This window comes from Culex quinquefasciatus, chromosome 3 (assembly GCF_015732765.1).
Source record: "Culex quinquefasciatus strain JHB chromosome 3, VPISU_Cqui_1.0_pri_paternal, whole genome shotgun sequence".
NCBI lineage: Eukaryota > Metazoa > Arthropoda > Insecta > Diptera > Culicidae > Culex > Culex quinquefasciatus.
This window is the reverse complement of record NC_051863.1, coordinates 130,996,144-131,011,450: the sequence shown is the minus strand read 5'-3', so window position 1 is coordinate 131,011,450 and position 15,307 is coordinate 130,996,144. Positions and strand designations below refer to the sequence as shown.

Genomic DNA, 15,307 nt, shown 5'->3' with positions numbered 1-15,307 from the left:
GTACGAACCGATTGCTTCAAAAGATTTGGCTCTACCTTTCATAGTTTTGAAAATATTTATCATAAAACTTTAAAAATCAATTTTCTCGAATAGTACTAAATGGTCGTTGTCACAAGATAGCACACAGCTGACGACATGTCAATGTTTATTCGACAACATAGGGTTTCCGGATCAGCTTGCAGGATTACTATTCGTGTATGTGCGGTATTTTCCAATCATAATAACAAAATCATAGCTCTGGTACCATATTTTGGGTCATTTTGAGCTCTAGAGCAAAACATGTATTTTGTAGTCCTTTAAAAAACAAACATTTTGGTCATTTAACCCTCTACGGCCCAATTTTTTTAAAATTTTTATTTTCCCCTTTTAGGTGGTCATTTTGAGTAACTTTTGTTCTACGAAAAACTTTACTTCTCTTGTTTTATGTTTTTCTTGTTTCATTTTAGTAGTATTTTAATTTGCATTTATCTTGTTTACTTTATGATTGTTTTTGGTAGTATTTGGCCTATTCTATAACCTCCTATCGTTACAATCTGCCTATCTAATTTTTTTCATATTTTTACAGTCACTTTTTCAATTTTTTGCTTGTTTTTCACATTTTCTGCTATAAAATGGCACTATTATCATTTAAATTGTAAAAAAATGCATAGAGGCATAGTCTGCGACACTAGAAAAATTGTGGCATACTTTTTACTTAAAATATAGGAAAAGTTAGTAAAAAACACAGCCAAAGTTTACCCCTAAAAATGACATTTAAAAAAAACATTGGCAAAGTTACATAAAACACGTAAAACTTCCAACCCATAAATTTAAAAAAAATAATTTATGAGTTCTTCCCTCCAATGCTTTTAAAAGATCAAAAATTGGTTGAAAAATAGATTTTTGGCGATTTTTTAAACCGAAGCCTTCTAAAGGCGGAGTTAAGTTGTAGAGGGTTAACTTTCAGTGATAAAAAGTAAAATAAAAAAAAAACAGGGATTTTAAAACTGTTTTACCTCTAACTGTTTTTGCTTCTAATTTATTTTCAAACCTATACAAAACAGCAACTCCTCAAATCACTGCATTCCGACAAGTATCGTTGAAAATTGAAAACATTGCACCTCCCCTGCATTGATTGATGATGGCGTCCAGCAGATAATTCCATGTGTATCGAAATTTGACACCACCGAGCGCGGTTACGCGGCGCGCACGCCTTGGCGACATGTTTTTCGCTCTAGAAATTCCACCCAATAAAGCTGGCGATGTGGCGTCTAGCAGATTAGACGACATGTTGATTTCCTGGTGAAAGATGCAGTGTGCAGCCCGCCGGCATATCTCAATAAATTCAATCTGGCTGCACTAAACTTCACATCGGCGAACATTTTGTTGCCGTTGTGATCTGCTGACGCAAATTCGAGCGAGATCGAAATTTCGCGTGAGAGGCTTGAAAGTCATTGATTAAATTTCAATTTCAAAAAGACGTTTGCGAAAACAGCGCACAATGCCAACCTCTATTTGCTGGAAAATATGCGATCACATCATGAGCGTCCTCGGTTCGTCGCCGCCGCAGAAAACCGCGAATGACAGTAATCCAATACATTTATTTGCGTCAGTCAATCAATCAGGAGGGGACCCATTTTGCTTCGGCTAGTTGGATTAAATTTACCGACGCGTCCAACTTGGTTGTTTTTTCGTTCAGAGTGTCGGTTGTGCAGCCCTTACATGGGATGCAAATTGCCTCCCAGTTTCGAATTTGGTTGCCTTTCCAGGTTCAGGTTTCCCGGGTCTCGTGAGGACAGGACGGGAGTACAAGACATGGCTTTCCAATTGGAAATGTGCACATTTTGAGGCAGTAAATCAATATAATTCAAAAAAAAAGAATTTCTTAAAAAATTCTCAAATAGTTCTACTTCATAATTTTTAAACCAAAATTTCAAAGTTTAAAATATCCGAATTATATCAATTTTTTTTTCAAGGTAAAATTTATTTAAAACAAATTATTAAATTGTTTCCGTAAAAAAGCTTCAAAAACTCTGCGAAAATGCTTCCGCCATCGTCAGTCGCATTATTTCGAAAACAAATAACTCAGGAAAATAGCCAGCTATCAGAAAACAATTTCCATCTATTATTTTCCTTAGTCATAAAGGAGAAAAAACACTCTCACACACACTCACAACCCATTACACGTTATGATGGCGAAGCAATAATCGCTCCAGTTGCTCTTCGAGGCAAAAATTTCAGCAAATAGTGCAGTAAAAAAAGGCAACTTCCTGACCTAAGCCATAGTCCTTCTTTTATGGCAACAGAATGCACTGAGCTTGGGATGACTTTTTTCTTGCTCGACCGGCAAAAGTTTGTGTGTGTGACGGGGAGAACAATGGGAAAAGGTTTAAGAGGCAGTATTTGTAGATTCTGCTCGGTTTGTTCTAGAGGTCGTATCGAGGTGCTCCGATTTGGATGAAACTTTCAGCTGTGAATACAAAGAGACGAGTTGTTCCTTTTAATTCCGCTATATATTTTTAATATCTTGACAGATACGTATTTCGTCTACTACTTGCAGACTTCATCAGTGTTCTGTTCTCGACTGTCGAGAACAGAACACTGATGAAGTCTGCAAGTAGTAGACGAAATACGTATCTGTCAAGATATTAAAAATATATAGCGGAATTAAAAGGAACAACTCGTCTCTTTGTATTCACAGTAATGCATTCTGCTAAAACGCTCAACCAAACCACAAAACTTTCAGCGTTTGTTTGTCTATGCATGAGATGAACTCATGTCAAATATGAGCCCTCTACGATAAAGGGAAGTGGGGTAAAACGGGCATTGAAGTTTGAGGTCCAAAAAACATGAAAAATCTTAAAATTGCTCGCATTTCCGTAAAACTTCATCAATTCCAACTCTCTTAGATGCATTCGAAAGGTCTTTTGAAGCCCTTCAAAATGTGCTATAGACATCCAGGATTGGTTTGACTTTTTCTCATAGCTTTTGCAATTTACTGTTAAAAATGGATTTTTTTAAAACCCTAATAACTTTTGGCAACAGCCTCCAACACCCATACTCTCATAGGTCAAAAGTTAGGGAATTTCATGGACTATAAGCCTACGGTATTAACTTTTTGGCCAATCGCAGTTTTTCTCATAGTTTTACGATTTTTCTAGAACAAACATTTTACAACGTTAGTTTTTGCCCTGTAGGCCAAGAAGACGGCACTTTTTGGTCTCAATTTTGTCATATTCGGAATCCTTGGACAATTTTACATTAGATTGAGGTGTTGAAATTTTGAATTTGATTGGAAAAATTGCCATTTAGAATGAATTAAAATATTTTTTAACAATTTGTTGGATTAGGGGTAAAACAGGTATTCGCCTACTTGATACAGCATTTGACGTATTGAACACAGGGTAAATAAGATCTATTTCTTTTTTCAAAAATGTTTTATTTAATAATTTTTTTAATCAAAATCACAACTCCAATACTTCTAACTTACGTGAAATTGACCGAGGATTCCGAATATGACAAAATTGAGACTAAAAAGTGCCGTCTTCTTGGCCTACAGGGCAAAAACTAAGGTTGTAAAATGTTTGTTCTAGAAAAATCGTAAAACTATGAGAAAAACTGCGATTGGCCAAAAAGTAAATACCGTAGGCTTATAGTCCATGAAATTCCCTAACTTTTGACCTATGGGAGTATGGGTGTTGGAGGCTGTTGCCAAAAGATATTAGGGTTTTAAAAAAATCCATTTTTAACAGTAATTTGCAAAAGCTATGAGAAAAAGTCAAACCAATCCTGGATGTCTATAGCACATTTTGAAGGGCTTCAAAAGACCTTTCGAATGCATCTAAGAGAGTTGGAATTGATGAAGTTTTACGGAAATGCGAGCACTTTTAAGAGGCAGTATTTGTAGATTCTGCTCGGTTTGTTCTAGAGGTCGTATCGAGGTGCTCCGATTTGGATGAAACTTTCAGGGTTTGTTTGTCTATACATGAGATGAACTCATGCCAAATATGAGCCCTCTACGACAAAGGGAAGTGGGGTAAAACGGGCATTGAAGTTTGAGGTCCAAAAAACATGAAAAATCTTAAAATTGCTCGCATTTCCGTAAAATTTCATCAATTCCAACTCTCTTAGATGCATTCGAATGGTCTTTTGAAGCCCTTCAAAATGTGCTATAGACATCCAGGATTGGTTTGACTTTTTCTCATAGCTTTTGCAAATTACTGTTAAAAATGGATTTTTTTGAAACCTTAATAACTTTTCCCAACAGCCTCCAACACCCATACTCCCATAGGTCAAAAGTTAGGGAATTTCATGGACTATAAGCCTACGGTATTAACTTTTTGGCCAATCGCAGTTTTTCTCATAGTTATACGATTTTTCTATAACAAACATTTTACAATGATAGTTTTTGCCCTGTACGCCGCCATAGCGTCACTTTTTGGTCTCAATTTTGACATATTCGGAATCCTCAGAAAATTTTACATTAAATTGAGGTGTTGTAATTTTGAATTTGATTGTAAAAAATGCCATTTAGAATTAATTAAAATATTATTTAGCATTTTGTCGGATTAAGGGTAAAACAAGTTTTCGCCTACTTGATACAGCATTTGACGTATTGATCATAGGGTAAATAAGATCTATTTCTTTTTCAAAATGTTTTATTTGATTATTTTTAAAGCAATATTACAACTCCAATACTTCTAACTTACGTGAAATTGTCCGAGGATTCCGAATATGACAAAATTGAGACCAAAAAGTGCCGCTATGGAGGCCTACAGGGCAAAAACTAACGTTGTAAAATGTTTGTTCTAGAAAAATCGTCAAACTATGAGAAAAACTGCGATTGGCCAAAAAGTTAATACCGTAGGCTTATAGTCCATGAAATTCCCTATCTTTTGACCTATGGGAGTATGGGTGTTGGAGGCTGTTGGGAAAAGTTATCAAGGTTTTAAAAAAATCAATTTTTAACAGTAATTTGCAAAAGCTATGAGAAAAAGTCAAACCAATCCTGGATGTCTATAGCACATTTTGAAGGGCTTCAAAAGACCATTCGAGTGCATCTAAGAGAGTTGGAATTGATGAAGTTTTACGGAAATGCGAGCAATTTTAAGATTTTTCATGTTTTTTGGACCTCAAACTTCAATGCCCGTTTTACCCCACTTCCCTTTGTCGTAGAGGGCTCATATTTGGCATGAGTTCATCTCATGTATAGACAAACAAACCCTGAAAGTTTCATCCAAATCGGAGCACCTCGATACGACCTTTAGAACAAACCGAGCAGAATCTACAAATACTTCCTCTTAAGGTTTAAAAAAAAATCAATTTTTAACAGTAATTTGCAAAAGCTAAGAGAAAAATTCAAACCAATCCTGGATGTCTATAGCACATTTTGAAGGGCTTCAACAGACCTTTCAAATGCATCTAAGAGAGTTGGAATTGATGAAGTTTTACGGAATTGCGAGCAATTTTAAGATTTTTCGTGTTTTTTTGACCTCAAACTTCAATGCCCGTTTTACCCCACTTCCCTTTGTCGTAGAGGGCTCATATTTGGCATGAGTTCATCTCATGTATAGAAAAACAAACCCTGAAAGTTTCATCCAAATCGGAGCACCTCGATACGACCTGTTTCACATCGGTGAAAAACTCGCTCTTAAAAACTTATGAACAGATTTCTTTGTACTTGATTAATGTTTAAATTGCCTCTCATTTTGGCATTGTTTATAAATTTATTTTGTAAATTTCACCTAACTCACAAGCTCATAAACGCACACACTCACAAACTCACACACTCATACACTCACACACTCACAAACTCATAAATTAACAAACTCTTAAACTAATAAACTCGCAAACACGCATAATCTCACAATTCCCTTACTCACAAATTCACAAACTCATAAGCACAGCAGCAGCAATTTCTCCAAACTCACAAACTCACAAAACCACAATCTTATGAACGCACAGATTTAAAAACTCATTTTCTTTAAAACAAATCAAAGCAAAAATATACTCACAAACTAACACACTCCAAATTTCAAAAACTCACAAACTTACAAACGCACAAACTTACAAACTCATAAGCATCAAATCCACAAACTCAGATACTCATAAACTCACAAACACGCAATCTCACAAATTACAATTTAACAAATTCACAAACTCACAAGCTTAGAAATTCAAACTCACAAACTCATATACTCACTGACATACAAACTCATAAACTAACAAAATAACAATCCCACAATTTCACAATCTCCCAAACTCACAAACTAACAATTTACAATCTCACATACCCACAAACTTGTGAACTCACAAAGACACAAACTCACAAGATGAGAAGCTCAACAAAACAAACTCACAAACTTATTGGAAACTCATAAGCTCAGAAACTCAGAAATTCACAAATTCAGAAACTCACAAACTTACAAACTTAGAAACTAACAAACTCACAAATTCACAAACTTGTAAACTAAGAAACTCACAAGATGAGAAACTCAACAAAAAAAACTTACAAACTTATTGTTAACTTATAAGCTCAGAAACTCACAAATTTAGAAACTCACAAACTCACAAACTTAGAAACTCACAAACTCACAAATTCACAAACCTGTAAACTAAAAAACTCGCAAACTCACAAGATGAGAAACTAAAATTTATAAAATCACAGGTTCAGAAACTAACAAACTCACAAACTTACAAACTCACAAGCTCAGAAACTCAGAATTTAGAAACTAACAAACTAACCGTTCAGAAACTCAGATACTCACAATTTTATAAACTCGCAATCTGATAAACTCACAAACTCATAAACTCATAAGCTGAGGATCTTAGAAATTATAAACTCAGAAACTCTCAATTTCACAATTTCACAAACTGATAACTTCACAAACTCACAAGCTCACAAGCTCAGAAATTTATAAACTTACAAATTTTGAAGCTCACATTTTTTTAAACTCGCAATGTGATAAACTCACAAACTCATAAACTGAGAAACTCAGAAATTATAAACTCGCAAAATTCAGAAATTCACAAACTCTCAATTTCACATACTGATAAATTCACAAACTCACAAGCTCAGAAACTCAGAAATTCATAAACTCACAAATTCAGAAACTTTTAAACTTAGAAACACAAAAACTCCCAAACCCACCAATTAACAAACTCACAAACTCACAATTTCACAAATTCACAAACTCACGAACTTATAAACTTAGAAACTGATAAACTCACAAATTTATAAGCTCAGAAACTCATAAGCTCAGAAATTCAGTTATTCATAAACACGCATATTCAGAAACTCACAAACTCACAAACTTAGAAACTCACAAACTTACAATTTCACAGATTCACAAACTCACAAACCCACAAACTTATAAACTACGAAACTCACAAACTCACAAGCTCAGAAATTTATAAACTCACAAATTTAAAAACTCACAGTTCATAAACTCAGATACTTACAATTTTATAAACTCGCAATCTGATAAACTCACATACTCATCAACTCATAAGCTGAGAAACTCAGAAATTTATAAACTCACAACTCTCAATTTCACAATTTCACAAACTAATAAATTCACAAACTCACAAGCTCAGAAACTCACAAACTTATATATTTACAAACTCACAAATTCAGCAACTCACAAACTTAAACTCACAAACTCACCAATTCACAAATTTACAAATTCACACCTAATGAGTCATAACTCATAAACTCACAAACACTTTTTTTTAAACACATAAAATAAATTTGATTTCCGGAAATTCTAATGTTATCATTTTGTAACTTTTTATATGTGGATAAATTAGATTTATTTAATCAAAATTTCCGGTTAATTAACAAGCGATTTTATTTAAAAAATAATTGCCATCTCACCAAAAGCCATTCCACATTCTTACACCCTTTCCAAAACCTTTCCTCAAACGTCCTTCTCTCAGCAGACATCTTGCCAGCAAAGTTCGAAAACTATTCGAGCGATGTTATGGTCTCATCACGGCCAAGAAAACCGAAAAAGGATGAGTATTTTTTTGCTCTCCACTCTCACCTCGTGTCCTTTCGTATCGCATCGTTTCCGGATGAGCACGCTGCCAGGACCGCAGACAGGCCCTCGGAGTGGTGCAACGGCGGAAGTTCTTCCTCTGTGCTGTGTGTGCACGGTGAGAAATAGTTGGGAAACTTTTTGCGGTAGTAAAATGTACTGTATTTTTTTTTTGTGGAAAATTTTTATGATTTTTTTTTGTGGAAACTCTGACTGGTTCGAACAAGGATTTCAATTTCCTGGTGGCCTCGAAAATTCAAGAAAACTGGACGCCGTGTCACTCTTGGTTGCCAGGGAAGGTTGTGGCCAGTGTTGATATGCCTTACAGCTCCGGATAATAAACTTGGCATTTCTGGTCGGTGGTGGGTTGAGAATTTTCTCTGCTGGAAATGGTTTGCTCATGCCGGCCCTTTGCAGACTGTAGCCAAGTGTCAAACTGTCGGCAAGTGCAATAGTTTGCAGACGTTGCTAGAAGCAGCTGTCAGAAGTGAGTGTTGACTTTTCACTTCTCTTTAGTTTGGAAAATAAAGGTAGAGAGACAATTGTTTTTCTCAAATTACGTAGTCTGCTTTTCTTTGTCAATTTTCAAGCAAAATGTCTTTTGCAAGCAGAACATAACCAAACTTTTCGGCACCATCAGCAAACGTCAAATCAATACAAATTGCTGCCGGATTTTGTATGGTTTGACGTTTGCGGAGGGTACCAAAAAAGGTAAACAAATCACTTTGTGCATCAGGCAACACATTATTTTTGGCACAGAATGTAAGCCGTACTGTCATAGGGGGTGGCGTCGCTATTTTTAGACCACGTTTTCCACTTTTTCTCATCGAAACCGACTACTTTATCGACTTAATTTTGCTGGGCGAGATAGGACGCCGTCTATTTTTAGACGATGACTCAGCACTTTTACACTCTTGCGCTTAAAAAAACCAGGTGGCAGCACGATGTAACGCCACGTCCCTATTCATTTCACCATTTCACCAACAAATCTTTACCAGTGAGATAAGAAAGCGTGTGATAGCGTTCTGCCTTTTAACTACCTTCAAGCTAATGTGGTTCAGAGGTAAAGAGATGGGCGTTCGTGCAAAGAACTTTGGTTTGAATCCCGGTTGAGGCAAGATTTTTTTTGGATCAGATCAGATATCCTTACACTACAACAATACAACTGTATGTTTTTAGAGCTAGGGGAACAGCATCTAATTCCAGCGTGCCTCTAATGTTGGCAGGTCAGCATTTTGGCATTCAATTAAAGCTAATTAAAAGCGTTTTCAACTGAAATCGAGTGATAAATAGCTCAATAAGAAGTGAGCAAGTAAGTTTCTATCAAAAGTTTTGCAAAATTAGTTGTTTAAATAGTAAAAATCAGCAAATTGGATGGAGTTAGGAGCGAGTGCTTAACCTGCCAAACATACGAGAATTTCCCCTACTGTCAATTTTTCAGTTTTTAGATCGTAGAATTGGCACGTGCCATTCAACCTTTTACGGAAACTCAGAAATCGCTTAACCTCACAAAAGACGTTAAGCAGCGATAACCTAAGGGAAGTCTTCGCTCCATTCCACCATTCCCATTCACCAGATTTATCTTTGATTGGTAATGCTTGCATTTTAATTGAAGCCCCGCTGATTGATCACCAGTGAAAACACTCACACACAGACACATGTCGCTTGTCGAACATGACGGGCTTGACGCGGATACGTGGTTGATGTTGTCCCATTGAGACAGAGCTTGTCTTGTTTTGTGCTATTGCGGCAAAGTGTGGAAGATTATGTTTATGCAATATGTTGGTTAAGTGTTTTGCAATGAGATCCTAATTCATTTTCTTTCTTTCTTCTTGTTTCAGGTATGTTACAACATTTGACGTTATCGAGTTGAATAAGGTGACAACTTCTAGAAGTGAGCTGAATTTCAATTAGAGATTGTTAGGTTATGTTACAAAATCATGTGCGAATTTTGTTTCCGTCGAGCTATCCCAGTATCACCACAGTTCTTTCTCACTCTTGTAATGAGAATCCGCGTACATAACCTTTACAATCATACATGCATAAAATATATGTACACACATTTGTATTCATACAAATACACTCCGAAAGAAGTTTTCTGCAACTTGCATTCACTGCAAACTCATTACCAAAGCAGCGGCAACGCAGTCATGGCCCACGTCCATGATGATGCGATTTAATTGAGCATTATTACATGCTCTGGTGAATTTTATGTTGAATCCGCGCCTAAATGTTCCTGCCGACAACTACCATAAACTATAACGTTTGAGAGCTGGATGGAATTGGTCCGGAGTGCTTACGGTTGTACCCAAACCGACACTACCGCAAACAGGTTGACTTTAGTTTTGAGCACTACTGTTCGACATGGTCATATCAAAAGCGTGGAATAACATTTCAGAATGGTTTTAGATTACTTAAATTCGTCAAATTGAATCTTTCCGGCTTTAAAAATCGTCTTGAAATGTAGTTTTTCAAAATTGTTAAAAGTACTTCCTCATCGGCTCCCCTAGAGCCGCAAACAAATAACGAAGATCACAACAACAAGCCTTTCTGAAATGTTACTCCCAACCCAGACAGACACATATGTGGCCGAAAAGTCAACGCGCACGACTAGATGTGTGTGTGTTCTGTTTGGAAAAACGGAAAACCACAACTAAATTGGTGTTTGCGCGTGTGTGTGTGTGTGTGAAAAACGGTAGTATTATTCGCCAGAGTTAAATGTGGTGCAGTTTTTGTTCCAAAAGCGGTGACTCGCTTATGGTTAAAATGTAAATAAAGTGCTGCTATCAAAATTGCATTTGGTGCTTGTGTGGTCACTCGGGAGCTCGGATTCCATTTTAGTTTTTCAGAGTAAAACAAAAAAAAAGAACAATATCGGACAAATGGCTTATGGTGACGGAATTGAGAGGGCTCGGACCGGACTATGCAGTATGAATGTGTCAAAATGACCACAATGCGTTCGGTTGACTCGTCGTAATTCTCGTACGTGCCACGAGAGCAATTACTGGGAAAAGAGTGTTTGCTGCTGTGGTAGAATGTGACTGTGTCTGATTCGAGAGGACATATTGAGGCTTCATTACGGTGATATTAATGAAAAGGGGTGTTTCAATTTATAATATTTTGTGTGTAGAACACAGCTAAAAAAGTGGTAATCCAGCTGAGTGTAAAAGGCCTGGGTGTAAAATAAATTTTACACTAATTTATGCATTTTTATGTGATTTTACACCCTGAAATATGTAGCCCATCAGTATGGGAAACCTACTTGACCGAAATGTCAAGCTCATATATGCGTTTATCCTTTTGGCTTTACATCGGTCTGATGACCGAGTGGGCTAAGGCGCCAGTCCTTACTGTTGGTGCTGGGTTTGAATCCCGTCGGTTGCAACTTTTTTTTTTATTGATTTTATTGTTTTTTTTTGCAACCCGTATTATTACTTAACATTATTGTTTAAAAAGACAATTTTAACAAAGAAATAAATACTTATTTCGCAGACCTATTTCTATAAACTCATACACAAACCTTAAAAAAATATTTGCAACCGTTGAATGTTACAGCCTTCATTTTTTTTGCAAGTTTTTATTTGTAAATCTTGATTATCAGTTAAAAATATCAGTATTTGTCAAATAAAAAATCGAAAAACGACTCAGGAAAGGCCACGAACCTTACTTTTCGACATAAATTGCAGATTTTTAAAACTTTTGTGCTTGTACAAAGTGGAACTAACCTTTCGATTGGTAGAAAAATATGAACAATTTAAACCTAATTTTTGGTCCCAATTATCAAATATTTCACAAACATATTTTTTTTAATTATAGACATTTTACCACTTTTGTATTTTAAATTTGTTTTTTTCACTTTATTTTTTATTTTCTTAATTTTAGTATTTCAGTTTTTTCTTATTTTTTTTCTTACTCTTGGTAACTCCTATAATTGTTCCAATATGGATTATGATGTAACACACAGCTGGAAGGAACTCCAAAACTCTATTATTTATTCCAAAAGAACTTATTGTATCATGATTATTACCCAATAAAAACAAATTCAAAATTGAAATTATTTTTAATGTAAATGTTGTAATTGTAAATGACTTTTCTTTGTATTTTTTTATTTGGATGAAACTTTTTCCCTATGTCAAAAGAAGCAATTTAGTATCGTTAGTTTTTCGAGTTTTTCCAAACAATTTTGGGGGCTGATCAAATGGGTTTGTAAATTTGTGAAATTCTGTATCTCGAGTATAGATTTTATAATTAATTTGGTGTTTTTGGCAAAGTTTAGGTTATGATTAGGAATTTTCGGGAAAAAATATTTACACGGAAAAAATAAATTTCCGAATTTTAGTTTTTTTACTCTTTTTATTACTAAAAAGTAAGCTCCCAAAATAGGAATTTTCTAATTTTCGATTTTTTTTATGTTTTAGCGTTATTTTGAGATGTTTGTTTTTTTTTTAATAAAAATAACGAAAACTCGGACAAAAAAATTATCAAAAATAATTCTTTGAAGCAAAACCAAATTTGCAATCGAAAAGCAATCTTTTTTTTTTATAAAATTTTTTCCTCACTGAGGTAAGGCTATAATCCTGCTCTAAAAATAAACTTTCTATCAAAAGCTCGAAGGCCCACCTCATGTATACATATCGACTCAGAATCGAAAACTGAACAAATGTCTGTGTGTATGTGTGTGTGTGTGTGTGTGTGTGTGTGTGTGTGTATGTGTGTGTGTATGTATGTATGTGTGAAAATTCTTGCCAAGTTTTCTCAGCACTGGATGAACTGATTTTGATCAAACCAGTTGCATTCGACTTGGTTTAGGGTCCCATAGATCGCTATTGAATTGTTTGAAGTTTCGATAAGTAGTTCAAAAGTTATGTATAAAAATGTATTTTCACATGTATCCGGATCTCACTTAAATGTATGTAAACGATGTTCGGATCCATCATTTAACCGATCGTTAGTTAGGTAATTGAAAGACCTTTCAAACGAGTCGAAAACATTGAAGATCTGGCAACCCTGTCTTAAGTTACGACCACTTAAGTGATATTTATGTACCTTTTTGAAGCCGGATCTCACTTAAATGTATGAAATCGATGTCCGAATCTATCATCCAACCCATCTTTGGTTAGGTAATTGAAAGACCTTTCCAACGAGTCCAAAACATTGAAGATCTGGCAAACCTATCTCGAGTTATTACCACTTAAGTTATATATGTATTTTTTCTGGGTTTTGAAAAAATAGCTGAAATTTGTGTCCAAACCACTCATATTACCCATTGTTGGTAAAAAGTGAGGAAGGCATCAACCACATAAGTGGATTAAGTTAGTTTTGAAATTATAGCTACTTTTAAGTTTATTTTTTAGATTTTATCTCGTTTTTTGGTATTTCCTACAATTTTTAATTCGAATCGATGAAATTGATTTTTAATGAGTGTTACCTAATTAGCCAGTAATTTCCAACTGACGATATCTCGGAAACTATTGATCCAATTTTCAATGTTAAAAAATGTTCAATAAATATATTTAGAATTTGATTGCAAGTTTCTTCACAACATGATTTTATAAATTGTTTGTCCAGGTTGTAGATATTTTCCAAAAACACGATTTTGAAAAAAAAACATACCTTCTAAAACAGATTTTGTACCATCACGTTCTATGGCTCAGAAGATATCTTTTTTTGTCTCCTAAAACATAAAAAAAATACGTATTTAGGGAACTTAATTTCTAGTGAAAAAAGTTAATTTGAAAATCGAACCAATAGTTTCCGAGATAAATATTGTCATTGAAAAGTGAGGGCTTATTAGGTGACCTTGAAAAAAAACTATAGGATTTTTTCAGCAATTCACAAATATTGATTTGTTATTGTTTGTAGGAATAGTTTTGCTTCAGAAAATATTTTTAAAGCAAAAAAATGTTAAAATTTACAGCTTAAAAATGTCTCAAACTTTCTATAGGTGCACTTTACCGAAAAAGTAAAAAGTCATGTTCAATTACAAATTTGACTGAGCATCTAAAAATTTACTTTAAAACCATTTAATTGATATCTTCCAAAAATCGTTTTTTCCGAAAAATATAAATCTGGAACCACATTCCTAAACTTGTGCCGTTTTTTTCAAACCTTCAACATTGCCGATGACAACAAATTGATAAACAAATCTTACTCAAGTAAAATACAGCTTTTAGATTAAAGAAAAGCTTTTTAGAAAACGTGCAAAATTACGCATAATTGAACCATTTTCATTTGTCAAATATTGTATTCAATCTTCATGATTTAGCTTTGAATTAGACAGTAGTTTTTTTTTGGGTCGGATCAAACTTTTTGATCATCCCCAACTTTTATCGTAATTCGAAACATAAGCTCTGTGGCACGAAAACCCATAACGATAGGCCAACCATAGAGAGGAAGCCAACCCGGCCGGCCGTTTCGTTTTCATTCAATTCTGTAATTTATATTCTGTTCTCGACTCACATACGTACAATTTCGAACGTTTTTCTCTGCAGCAGCAAACCACTCTGCAGTAAGTAACTCTAACGATGTTTTTCTTTTTTTGAAATTTCGGAGATTGTGGGTGAGGTTTTTTGTCTGCTGTTGAGGACTCGTCCAGTCATGTTCGGTTGGACATCTTTACGGTGGTTGTGGCGATTGATAGTAGAATAATCGCCATCAAACGAATTTACAACTGGACGAGGTAATTATCATCCAATCACGTGACGCTACTCTTAGGGGTTGACTAAACTACTACACGTGTTCTAGTCTGCGATCAGCAGAGAAGCGAGTCAGACGTGCGTCCCTCACAAACCAAAAAAGTGCTTAAAAAGTGCAAAAATGCCTCACGGCAAGAAAAAGAGGCGGTCCTCACCAGCAGGATCGGCAGATTTGAAGAAGCTAAAGAATGCCGAAGCGCTACCTGCAAAGCCAGGCAGTTTGAGCAAGGACGCTCAAAATTCGTCTGAAACCAGTTCGCTACCCTTCCTGTGGACGTGAGCGAGAAGGAAGAATTTGAACGATGGGAAAAGTTGCCACCCATTTTTGTGAAAACATCGTCATCGGATTCGGTGCGAAAGTGGCTGACCGGATTTATCAAATCTGGTGCTTTACGAGCTTCCATTCGCTTGTGTGCTGATGGACTCAAAATTCTGCTACCTACCAGAAAGGATTACAACTACGTTCGGGATTTCCTGAACAACACAAAGATTGAATACTACAGCCATGACGATCCAGGTAAACGCCCCATGAAACAAGTCCTCCGAGGCCTGTACGACATGGATGTGAGTGTGCTGAAAGAAGAGCTCAAAACT

At 35.4% G+C, this 15,307-nt stretch overlaps 1 protein-coding gene across 2 annotated transcripts in view; it reads left to right on the top strand.

The window, feature by feature from the left end:
* The window catches only part of LOC6051143, a 326,944-nt gene that overhangs the window by 126,836 nt on the left and 184,801 nt on the right, over positions 1 to 15,307 (top strand). The window lies entirely within an intron of this gene.